The following is a 12227-nucleotide window of genomic DNA, read 5'->3' as shown; positions in this document are numbered from 1 at the left end:
AAATAACAATAAGATGGACTAGCCGGATTCCCTGCTGAGAAATGAGGAAGCAGTGGCTGGGGGAGATAGAGGCCAGAGCCCAGTAGCTAGTGTGGTGGTATGCAGGGAGAGGCCTAAATTAGTGGTCTGACCTGTCTCCCAAGTATTTCCATATAATAGCTTTCACACTGTGAAATAAAATCAAGAGTGATTTGGTCCACAGGGAAAAAAAAAGGATCCTGAAAACTTTAGGTTTCCCTTTCTGCAGAAAGCCATGTGAGCATTATCTCGCATGTGTGACTAAACGGCAGGGGTAGGAAACTAGGGTCTTCCAACCCAACCCCGTGGGAAAGGAGGGATCCCACTGAGAAGGGCTGGGAGACGGCCATCGTGGTGCTTTACAGCCAGAGCAGATCCTCCTGGTCATTGGCAAGAGGAGGGCCAGGCTGCGATTGACCTGACTGCCATCTGCTCTGACTTCTTGAGCTGTAAGGGGGGCAGATGAGCCCTGTGTCTTCCTGGTCTCTTTGATTTTCTCTCCCTGTCTGGAGGCTGGTAGATGGCTAGTCCAGGTAAGAGCAATACTGATGAAGATCAGTCGTGCAGTGGTTTCTGGAGTTCTTTTTGGGTTTTCGTTTTGTTTTGTTTTTCTCTGGAATCAGCTTATAAAGAAGGTGGACCTCAGGGACAAGCCCAGCTCATCCTGGGGGAGAGGGGAGCCAGGAAGGCCCTGGCTTATCACTTCCAGTACAAGGCACTATCTGCTAAGCCTCCTGCACCAAATGAGCCCCACACCCAGCTTAGCCCTGTGAGGCTGCCCAACACCCCTCCATAAAGTCCTTTTACCCATTTCTCCACTAAATCTGACCACTGTCTGGTGGGCTTAGCGGCCAAGCCTGACAGTAGAAAGTGGTGAAGAGTATGGTGTAATAGAGTGGGTTTGTGTTGCCAGAAGTAAGTTATTTGGGACTCCGGCCTCATCCCTTGGCCTATTTGAACCTCAGATTAGTTTCCTTGTATATAAGATTTGGATAACTAGTTGGGCATGGAAGCATACACCTATAATACCAATACCTGGGAGGCCGAGACAGGATTGCAGGTTCAAGACCAGCCTCAGCAATAAAGCAAAACCCTGTTTAAAACAAAATTAAAAATTACAAAAAGGGCTGGGGGTGAAGCTCAGAGGTTGAATGCCCTGGGTTCAATTCCCAGGTCAGAAATAAAAGGATAACTTATGGTGTTCTCAGAATTAAATAACTGATATGTAGCATTATAGTAAACCCTTAATATACATAGCTATCATTTCCTTCATTCCTCCCTTTTAACATTTTATCGGAGTTTAATATACATGCAGGACGATGCACAAACCAACTGCTTAGCTCAGTGATATGCAAAATGGACCCACCTGTGTAACGGGCATTCGGCTGAAGAAATGGATGATCAGAGTGAACAGAGCTCCAAGACCGTCCCCCATGTCCCCATAATTTACCCTCTTCCTGTATTATTTTAAAATTCTCAAAGGAATTTAAGGAAACTGACAAAATAGGTAAATTATTACAAGATTTTGAATAACGAAATCATAGGAAAAGAGTTGAGGCCAGGAGTAACAGAATTACAAAAGGTTTTACATATCAAATAAATGTGTAAAGATTTACACATGTCAAAGATTTGACTCTTAAAGATTTGACTCCCTAGTGGTTGGTGTAAAGAGGTAAACAACTGTAAACTCAAGAGAACCCAGAGGCAGCTGCACCTGGCTCTGAGGAATCCTTCCCTCTGACATAAAGAGCACATTCAACAGCCTTAACAGTAATAGACACAAGGGTCAAAGCACTTTCTGGTAATTTTTACTCTTTGTAGATGGAAGCCCAAAGAACTATCCTATGCTTGATCTGGTGGAAATGACAGAGATGGGCCATGTGGGTTGGAATCCCTGAAAGATGGTTATTGGTCCTTGTGTCGGTCTCTGTCAATAATGTTCTCAGTTGAGGAATTGATGTGAATCCAGAGACCAGGAAGTGGGATTTTGCTATGAGGTGCACCTAATGGAGGTTGCTGATGCAGGACAGACTGGAGCAATGAACAGTCCCCAATTTTTATCCAATAAAACCCGACAAGCCAGATGTGTGGTACACACCTGTAATCTCAGTACTTGGGAGGCCAAGACTCTAAGATCGCAGGTGTGAGGACAGCCTGGAGAACCTAGTGAGACCTTGTTTCAAAATAAAAAAATAAAAACGGCTGGGGATGTAGCTTGGAGGTAGAATGCCCCTGGGTTCAATTCCCAGTACTGCAAACAAACAAAAACTCCAGGTGCAAAAGTTTCCATTTGGGATATTTAAAGGTGGTTTAATGGCATGCCCACCTCTCACACAGCCAGCCTCTCCATGACCTCACTTAAGGTATATTTGTTGTAAATACACTTCTTGTTAAATGAATGAGGTGGCTTAATCCATAAAGGTTATAGCTGTGAGCAAGTGGACTAGTTTAAGACCCTCAAATTTTCTTAAAAAGCCTAAGCATAATTAAAGTGTGGCTTTGTTCCACTCCCTCGCTGCCCGGTGTCCGTTCTCCCTGGGCACCCTTCCATTGGTGTATGTGAAATCTAGACACCGGTGGAGCAGGTTCTTCCACAGTTCAGTGCCCCGGGACCCAGAGAATGAGACCATGATTAGTACTAAAACTCTGATCATAAGAGCATTTGTTTGAACTGGAGAATATTATGCTAAGTGAGATTAGTCGGTCACAAAAAGCAAAACCTTGGATGCTCTCCCTAATATGCAGAAGCTAGGGGGAAAAGGGGTCACAGGAAGAACTCTAGACGAAGGAGAAACTACAGATGAGCAAATAAGGACACCAAACGGTGGTGGGAGGGGGCAGAGGGAAACTCCCCAGTGCACACGACGTACACTCACAAACTCGGAGTCAGTCACTAAGCCAAACATGAGGAGGAGGGAGGAGGATGGAATGCAGGGAACTGAGGAAGGGCTAAATGAGCGATGAGTGCATGTATGCCTCCACCATCTTGTACCCACTAAGATGGATGGCTACAATGCACCAGTTTAAAAAAACTAAATATGCTAATAAAAGAGATTGTTAGAATATTATAACAAAGCCAGGCGTGGTGGCGCACGCTTGTAATCCCCATGCTTGGGAGGCTGAGACAGGAGGATGGCACAGGTTCGAAGCCAGCCTCAGCTACTTAGTGAGGCTCTCAGCAACTTAGACCCTGTTTCCAAATGTAAAATAGGTCTGGGAGTATAGCCCGAGGGTAGAAAACCCCTGGTTCTATCTCCAGTACCACAAAAAGATAAAATAAGAGAATATATAACAAAGCAGAAGTCACCCATGTATTATCCACAGAAAAAACATTTATTAACCATACAGATCTAAAAGCTAAAAAGATGAAAAATATGTGCCCTAAAATTCTAATCAAAAGAAAGATATAGCCGGGCATGGTGGCCCACGCTTGTAATCCCCGCGCTTGGGAGGCAGAGACAGGAGGATCACGCTGGTTCGAAGCCACCCACAATGGCTCAAGAGACACTGTTTCCAAATAAAAATATATATAAATAGGTCTGGGAGTGCAACCCGGAGGTAGAAGTGTTTCCAGGAACCCCAGTACCACAGAAAAAGATATATTAATATCATAAAATAATAGATTTCAGAAAAATATCTTGGCTGTCAGTTTATCAATAGAACACAATGTTATTAAACCTGTATGAATTTAATAATAGGTCTTCAATATACACCATGCAAATAACAAGAGAATTGAGAAAAATAAACCAGATTTCTGTACTCTTATAAACAATGTCAGAGTATTGGAGTAATGGTGTGAAAATGAATGAAGTAGAAAAAGATCACGTCATTCTACAAACTTTCATTGAGGTCATAAGTATATTTACTTTTCTATTAATTGTATTATACATACAATACATTAAGTTTACCATTCATGACTAATGGTAAGAATAACAAGGGTAATTTTTTTATTTTTTATTTTTATTTTTTATTTTTTTTTTTTGGTGGTGGTACTGGGTTTCCTGGAAGTCCTTCTACCTCCGGGCTACACTCCCAGACCTATTTTTTTTTTTTTTTAATTTGGAAACAGGGTCTTTTAAGCCAGCGCGGCTGGCTTCCAACCTGCGCGATCCTCCTGTCTCCACCTCCCAAGCGCGGGGATTACAAGCGTGCGCCACCACGCCCGGCTCAAGGGTAATTATTTTAAAACTTTATTTTTTAATATTTTCATCAGCAAATTTTCAATTGTCTTGATCACTCAAAGAATTTCTTTTGGCTGGTTCCTTCCCTCTCTCTGTCTTTGGATTTCTAATGTTATGTTTGAATACTATGAAATATCCAAGAATTGCCTGTGTAAGACTAATAATGTACCAGGCGTGGTGGCGCAGGCTCGTAATCCCAGTGTTGGGGAGGCTAAGACCGGAGGATCGCAGTTTGCAGACAGCCTCGGCTACTTAGTGAGGCCCTCCGCAACTTAGTGATAAGGAATAAAAAATAGGGCAGCGGGTGTAGCTCGGAGGTCGAATGCCCCTGGGTTCCATCCCTAGACCTGCAAAAAAAAAAAAAAAAAAAAAAAAAAAGACTAATACTGTACCATGTTGGCCTCCTACACCAATGGCCTATGTTTAAATCATGAGAAGCACTCGCACACTCTTGTCTCCTGCCATTTTTGAGTATGTGGCCAATTCCAAATACAGCTCAGTCTTACCATTGTTTCAGACTATTGCTACAGCCTCGTGTCCGTAAATTGCTTGGAAATATGAGAAACTTCATTCTTTGTGCTTTTTTAAAAAAAATAGTTCTACTTATAAATCTATTGTAATTTTACTGATTTAACTACTTATCGAGCTGTTTAAGATGAAAATATATTTTATATTTATTCCTGTATCAATTTTTGTGTAGATCAAAATTTCCATCTGATAACTTTTTACATGTATAATAGTTTAATTGTAAATATTTTACAGTGCAAATTCTCTTAGAAATAAATACATATTTTGAATGAAAAAAGCATTTGTGAAACCATATAGAATTATGGAGTCAACCATGACAGGTAGGGCCTTCACATACATAAAATAACCACAGAAAGGAAGAAGGTTAACAGTACCAAAAAAAAAAAAAAAATAGTATAAGTACTTCTGGGCATGGTAGTGCACACCTGTAATCCCAGATACCCAGGAGGCTAAGGCAAGAAAATTACAAGTTCAAAGCCAGCCTGAGCAACTTGGCAAGGCCCTCAGTTCAATCCCCAGTAGTGTAAAAATAAATAAATGAGAAAGAAAATAGTTTAAATACTATATTACTACATAGTAGTGTGTGTGTGTGTGTGTGTGTGTGTGTGTGTGATATATATGGTATATATTACATACTAGATCTAGATTTATTTGGAGGTATATGTAATATATATAATTATACTAAATATTATAATTAAATATACTCCAAATGGTAATACTAATATTATAGGATTTGAAGTATGAATATCTGGGTTTAAGTTCAGGATTTGCCCAATACAAGTCACAAGCTTCTCTATACCTCAGACTTCATATGTTGTTTGTTTGTTTGTAGTACTGGGGGATGGAACCCAGGGGCTGCACCCCCAGCCCTATTTTTTTTCTTTATTTTGAAACGGTCTCACTAAGTTGCGAAAGGTCTCACTAAATAGCTGAGGCTGTCCGCGAACCGCAATCTTTCTGTCTCAGCCTCCCAAATGCTAGGATTACAAGTGTGCACCACCATGCCTGGCTTCTTTCAATATGTTTTAGACTGAGGCCTGTAGTGCAGAGCAAATATATATATATATATATATATATATATATATATATATATATTTTTTTTTTTTTTTTGAAACAGGGTCTCTTAAACCAGAGAGGCTGGCTTCGAACCTGCGCAATCCTCCTGTCTCCGCCTCCCAAGTGTAGGGATTACAAGTGTGCGCCAGCACCACCATGCCCAACAAACCAACACCTCTTTAGGCAGGCTCAGTCACTTGAAGGTTCTTACAAAGGCCTGGAACTTCAATTTGCCACCACAAGGTGGCACTAGATACTAAATGGTCCTCTATAGCCCTCTGCCATCTTATTTATTTATTTATTTATTTTATTTGTGGTACTAGAAGTGGAACCCAGGGACTTTTCTACCTCCGGCTATACTCCCAGACCTATTTTATACTTTATTTGGAAACAGGGTCTCACTAAGTTGCTGAGAACCTCACTAAGTAGCTGAGGCTGGCTTTGAATCTGTGCGATCCTCCTGTCTCAGCCTCGGAAGCACTGGGCTTACAAGCGTGCGCCACCATGCCCGGCTCCCTCTGCCATCTTAATTGTGTTTACAGTGTTCATTCTTATTGTCAGTGTGAAGGAAGGAAAATATATGTTACAAATGTGTTTTGTAGGTCAACTTTAGCTCACGCTATCAGTTTTTTCTTCACTGTGGGGATAAAGTGAGGGTGCTTTCACCCAACATTCAGTGTACTGTCTCCTGAAGACAATTTGCTTTTCAACTAAAATTTCTCAACATTTTTAGGCAGTCTCTAAGGTGTCTGCAAGCCCCCCAGGTACACAGGTTGGGGGGAAGGCTTAAATATATACTGGACATCAGTTGAGGATCCTAAGCTTTTTTTCCTTTGGATAAATGTAATATCCCTTTGCACCTCCATTACCCCAAAATATTTCTGTGGATTTGATGTTACTGCTTTTTGGGATTAAGGAAAAGTGAGATAGGGGCTGCAGCATGGGCATTTGTCTCACACATTATTCATAGTTATAGCTTCTAGTTCCCTATTCCACAGTTCCTTTTTCTAGGAAGGAAAAATTGTGAGATCAGCCAAGAGGGTGTCTTGCAGGACCATGTATTCTGTTGGGGAACAAATATTTCATTCAAACTTAAATTCTGTTACTTAGACCAAATGTTTCGTTAAAAATAAAATTCTATTTTATGTTTAAGGGAAGTTTCTGCCCTTCTCAAATGTGTGGCATTTTGTTAAATAGTGTTCCTTGGGTACCCACTGGGTAAAGGCACTCTGGGGTCATTATGACTAGAGTACAGGATTAAGGAAAGAGCACGGTGTGGGCACAGCCACTAGTGGAGAAACAGTTCCAGCCATGTCTTTACTAATCCACAGTAAGACAGCCAGGAAAACAACACGAACTCTCGGAACACCAGAAGAAGAAAAGCTGTAGAAAACTGTCACCATCATTTGGAAAGAATTCATATTTTCACTGTAGAGGCACATCATCTGCTTTGGCCTGGGACTGCTCATGAAATGAGAACAAAGCACATGGTTCCGTTAGAGTAGCATGTAAAGCACATCCAGATCTATAAGAAATATATCAAGCCAGGTGTGGTACCTCAGAGGTAGAATGTCCCTGGGTTCAATTCCCAGTACCAGAAAAAAACAAAAGAAAGAAATATATTGAGACTGGCAAAATAGGACAATTTCTAAATGTAATAAAATTGCTAACAAAATGGGTAAAATGGCCAATTCAGATTAGAAGTATTTATAAATAAAATCAAGATTTTTGTCTCTCAAACTAAGAAAGTTTTAAAAATGATAAAATGATATTCGACACTGGAATGAAATAATATTCAGTGATGGTAAAAGAGTAGAGACTGATCATGAGATATTTTTAAAAAGTGATTTTCTAAAATAACACTACTAGAACTTTCTACAGTTCTCTGCCTATGTTGCCCAAATATGGTAGCCGTTAGTCACATTTGGCTATTAAAGACTGAGGCACTTAGTATCCAGGGCACAAAGGAGCTGATTTTTTTTTTTTTTTTTTTTTTTTTTTTTTTTTTTTGGTGGTACTGGGGTTCCTGGAAGCCCTTCTACCTCCGGGCTACACTCCCAGACCTATGTTTTTACATTTTTATTTTGGAAACAGGGTCTCCTAAGCCAGCACGTGCAGCTGGCTTCGAACCTGCGCGATCCTCCTGTCTCAGCCTCCCAAGCGCGGGGATTACAAGCGTGCGCCACCACGCCCGGCTCTGATTTTTTTAATCATTTAAATTTACACATAAATAACCATGTGATGCGGGGCAGGCATGGTGGCATACGCTTGTTAATACTAACATTTGGGAGGTTGAGACAGGAGGATCGTGGTTCATGGACAGCCTCAGGTACTTAGGGCCTTTGCAACTCAGTGAGACCCTGTTTCAAAATAAAGAATAAAAAATAGGGCTGGGGGTGTAGCTTGAAGGTAAAATGTCCCAGTATCACACAAAAAAAGTGACAAGTGGCTCCATAATAGACATCACAGATCTAGAACACAAATAGCTATCATGCATCAGACTCCTTAGGTCCATATATAACCTTTGATGCATGATGTTTTGAGATCTAATTTAAGGAAATAATCAGGTATTTATACAAAGATTTTGATCACAATGTTGTCAGGACAATGAAAAGGTGGTGCTGTGGTGTGGATAAATGTATGCTCCCAAAGGCCCATGTGTTAGCAGCTTGTTCTTTAGTATTTAATTTCTCTTTGTGTAATCTGTTTCCACTTTTTTCCTTCCTGTTTTGTCCTCCATCTTTATGAGGAGTTTTTCTCAGATACGGTGATCCTTGATTTTCCAATTATTTACTTACTTTAATATAGCGTGTGTGTGTGTGTGTGTGTGTGTGTGTGTGTGTGTGCGCACGCGCGTGTGTGCCTGCACATGATACTTGGAACTGAACCCAAATGCATTCTACCTTCAAGCTACATCCCCAGCCCAATTTAATTTCTTATTTGGAAACAGGATCTCACTAGGTTGATGAAAGTCTCACTACTTGCTGAGGCTATTCCTGAACCTGCAATCCTCCTGTCTCAGCCCCCCAAGTACTGAGATTATAAGTGGGGACCATCATGCCCAGCCATTTATTGTTGTTGTTGTTGTTGTTGTTGTTGTTGTTGTGATTTTACAGAACTGGGGGTCAAACCCAGGGGCATTCTACCTCTGAGCTACACCCCCAGCCCTATTTTTTTATTATTATTTATTTTGAAACAAGATCCCATTAAGTTGTGGAGGGACCAACAAGTTGCTGAGGCTGGACGCAAATCTTCAATCTGTCTCAGCTTCCCATGTACTGGGATTACAAACACGTGCCGCCATGCCTGGCTCATTTAGTGTAATGATAAATGGGGAGCTAAAAAGTTTCTTGAAAGCTGTGAGCACATGAGGAGGAGTCATCAACGCAGGCTTCTTTGTACAGGGATTCTGCAAGGCTGTTATACTCTATGACCCATAGCAAATAATCTCCCAGCTCAGGAGTGTTTCAGCACAGCCTGAACTGGGGGTTGGATTATAAGGATCCAGTTATGCCTGGGATCCAAAGATCAGAGAAAAAGCACTCTGTGCAGTCAGGCAGGGAAAAGGGGAGAGCGCTGCAGAGGGCAGGAGCACAGGAGCAGCAGGCAGGTGGGCCTCTTTGGGAGGCTGAGCTGGGAAGGAAAGACATGAATGTCCAAGTCAACGTGGCTAAAGAGCTAACACTGCCACATCCCCATTAGAGGGACTTTGGATGAGGTCACTCCCTCCCCCATGGCATGGCCTGTGCCCTTTACACATGAGAGTCAGCACCGAGCAAGGGGCCCGCAGAGGAAGGGGAAGGGGAACACCAGGAACCCGTCCTTCCAGTAATGAGAGTCAAAAGCTGCCCACCCGAGAGAGTGCCAGCAGTGTGGTGAACCAGCCTCGTGGGTTTGCCGGGGTGCTCCCTACAGTCCTGGGTGGCAAGAAACCCCTCAGTGCCCATGGAGCTGGCAGCTGGCCACCCTGGGAGCCATGCCCTACCACAGAGCCATGGATTTCAGGCCCTTGTCCTCTTAGCAGGCACTTTGTCCAGGCTACAAACCACACAATTGTGGACGGCAGGCCTGCCACTCAGGGATTTGTTCCCTGTCCTAGACGCGTCTAGTATTAGCACTATCAAAAAGAAAACTCTTTCATCATCGCTGAATTACATACTTTTGTCTAGAAACTGGGCCTGCTGTGTCTGTGAAATCCAAAATAAACATTGGGTTTAATTTTTCTCAAAGAATAAGGACCTTCTCAAAACAGATGAAAAAGAAATAAGGCATAGGGAGGGGAAATGTAGCCAAGCGTGAGACAGGAGCTGGAGCTCAGCCCCATGAGGGTGGCTCTCTGACTCCAAGAGGAAGGCGCCCAGCAGCAGGCACCAGCAGGGAAGTGCCTGCCCTGTGCGGCAGCTTGGCACGCAGCCCCTCACACCGCGGCCTCAGCAGTGCCGCACGTTCACTCTCTCTCTCACTTCCCCCTCTGGGTCTCTCATAAAATGTGTATTTTTTAAACTGAGTTAGTCACTTTTTATTCTTTTGGTAACCTTTTCCAAAGTTTCTTACTTCCGTTGGAGGGGATGAAATGTGCAAGGTCCACCTCTAGCGCTGGTGCTGCTGAGCATGGTCTCTCCCTTTATTGTGAGTCCAAACTAAAACTTTGATTCTTGCTTTTTATATTCCAGGTCCAGACGTAGTTCCTCACTGCATGAGTTTTCTGAGACAGCCTTAGCTTTTTTAGTGGTGATCTATGACCAGTCTCTAGCTTCTCCAGGAACACTACAGGATGAATTTAAACACATATTAAACTAAGAGGCATCCTCTCAAGTGAGTTTAAGAGCACTTTATCTTTAGACAACCTATATGACATGTTTTTTCTCGAATAAAACAATGCCTCCACTTCAAATAAATCACAGTCAAAATAAACGAAGAGTTCAAGATGGCATCAGCCCCATTTGCCTTGAGTCCTGGTGTTGGGTGGATGACAAGCAGCGGCCAGCTCTGATGACAGATCCAAAGTAACTGCCAGATTCATTAACATTTTATTTCTAAATCATCCTTAAAGAAAATCATAGCCAGGCATGGTGGCACATGCTTGTAATCCCAACATTTGGGAGGCAGAGACAGGAGGATCACATTTTGCAGACAGCCTCAGCTACTCAGCTACTTAGTGAGGCCCTTCGCAACTCAGTGAGACCCTGTTTCTAACATAAAAAGGACTAAAAAAATAGGGCTGGGGGTGTAGCTTGGAAGTAGAATGTCCCTGGGTTCCATCCCCAGTACTGCATAAATAAATAAATAAATAAATAAATAAATAAATAAATAAATAGTAGGGCTGGGGGTGTAGCTTGAATGTCCCTGGGTTATATCCCCAGTCCAGGGATAGAAGAGGCTCAGTACTGTTAAAAAAAAAAAAAAAGGAAAGAAAGAAAGGAAGAAAGAAAGAGAGAAAGAAAGAAAGAAAGAAAGAAAGAAAGAAAGAAAGAAAGAAAAGAAAATCATAAATGGAGTCACACCATCCTCACAGTAGTTCAGGAGAGTAACCACAACATCTGGATTCATGTTTTCACCAATTAAAAAAATTGGTAGTTTTTTGTTGTTTTTGTTTTGTTTTGATTTTGTGTGTGTATGTGTGTATGCGTGGTACTTGAAATGGAACCCAGGGGCATTCTACCTCTGAGCTACACCCCTAGCTCAATTTTTGTTATTCTTTCATTTTCAACAGGTGCTCACTGAGTTGCAAAGGGCCTCACTAAGTAGGTGAGGCTATCTGCGAACCTTCCAATGCTGAGATTACAAGCATGCACCACACACCCAGCTAAAAACTGGTAGCTTTTTAAATTAGCAAGGATATGTTTGATTTGTTCTGCAGCCCCAGTCATAAAAGATTTCACTCTTTCTGGTCTCTGTTCTTTAAGCTTGCCGTTGACTGACTTCTTGTAATCTTTGATGTATTTCTTATGGGCTTTCTCTGTGAAGCTGGTTTTCTGCAAGTCATGGTTCAGGACAATGTCCACACCAGTGACCACTGTGCTTTCAGTACCTTCACCCTCAGGGCCTTCAGTGGAGGCGTTTCCACCAACGAAGTGAGTCATCAGTGTTGCCCACTGTCCTGCTGAGGATTTTGCCCTCCACCCCCAGGCACAGCCCATCTGTGACCTCCTGGATCTTGTAGATGTCAGACACGTCTCTCTGTGGCTGATGAGGTCCCATAGACGATCATGATGGCAGCCGAAGGGAGTCGGCACTACCTTAGCAAGAGCCTGGAGCTCGGAGCGAGTGCGGAGCACCACCACGCCTGGCTAACCCCATCTCTCAACAAAATGATTACAGTTTCCTATGCCTTGAAGATACAAACAGTTTGCTTTTTAACAAAATTTACCCTATTTGCTTTAAGAGTATATATATGATAATTCCAATATCTGAACTCTTTTTAGTTCTGTTTCTGTTGTTTCT

The 12227-nt window shown here is 42.3% G+C and overlaps 1 pseudogene across 1 annotated transcript; it reads right to left on the bottom strand.

The window, feature by feature from the left end:
- Positions 1–9291: 9291 nt before the first annotated feature.
- LOC308276549 (translationally-controlled tumor protein-like) lies at positions 9292–11994 on the bottom strand (annotated as a pseudogene). Its single transcript has 4 exons — positions 11598–11994; positions 10992–11352; positions 9943–9970; positions 9292–9416 (listed from the first exon to the last, which is right to left on the bottom strand). The product of its transcript is annotated as a translationally-controlled tumor protein-like (transcript).
- Between the last annotated feature and the right edge of the window lie 233 nt (positions 11995–12227).

The sequence above is a fragment of the Muscardinus avellanarius genome (assembly GCF_963383645.1).
Source record: "Muscardinus avellanarius genome assembly, chromosome: 18".
In the NCBI taxonomy this organism is placed as follows: domain Eukaryota; kingdom Metazoa; phylum Chordata; class Mammalia; order Rodentia; family Gliridae; genus Muscardinus; species Muscardinus avellanarius.
Note: the sequence above shows the minus strand (reverse complement) of the source record. Positions and strands in the feature narration are given on the sequence as shown.